The following is an 839-nucleotide window of genomic DNA, read 5'->3' as shown; positions in this document are numbered from 1 at the left end:
AGTCAAAGACTGTTGATATCATTTAATGTTTGCTTGATGCATAAAGATAAAAGAGTAAAACTCATAAAACAAGTTTTTCATTTGATTTAATTTTATATGATGTATTATTTATAAAAAATAGAATTGGGCTAAATGGTCTATTGCTAACTAACTAATTACTTTTGCAAATAAGTAATCAGTAAAGTAATGGGATTAATTTTTTTGGAGAGGTAATCAGTAATTAGTTACTGATTACTTTTTTTCAAGTACCTTGACCAACACTGGTAACGAGTACATGCTCATGTTAATATTTTGGGTAATCCTTTGATCAGTATTAAGAGATTGTGCAACTGTGTTAACCATGAGTAAAATCACATTTAAGTGATGGTTCTGTCTTTAACCGTGACAACACTTAATACTATTTTTCTAATACAGGATTATGTTTATGATTAGTTGGCCACACAGTTGTAATCTTCCTGCATTCCTTCACACACAGAACTGCCAGGGTTTACGCTGGGTCATGTCCACAGACACTCATGAACCTCAGTCACTGGAAGAGGCAGTTCTACTACTCAAACTACATTTCTCATTTATATATTGATCACATTTATATTTTATCTTTTATTAAGAATTAAAAATGCTTTATTGTTGGAAAGTAGGGAAACGCTCTGGTTTAGCACTGATCATTTTTACTCACATAAGCCTGGATATTAGGACCTGTTAGCCTCTTAGCTGTGATGTAGGGGCAGGGGGAACTTCTCCTTCTACCCCAGGTCACATGACACAATCCCACTTTTAGTCACTATTTTAAGACTTTTGGTTACATCGTTTGGTCTTCATGAGCAAAGGATAGCTTGGTT

Source organism: Haplochromis burtoni, unplaced genomic scaffold, assembly GCF_018398535.1.
Source record: "Haplochromis burtoni strain Fernald_Lab_line unplaced genomic scaffold, NCSU_Asbu1 Contig_1064, whole genome shotgun sequence".
NCBI lineage: Eukaryota > Metazoa > Chordata > Actinopteri > Cichliformes > Cichlidae > Haplochromis > Haplochromis burtoni.
The sequence above is the reverse complement of the archived record's forward strand: the minus strand, read 5'-3'. Positions refer to the sequence as shown.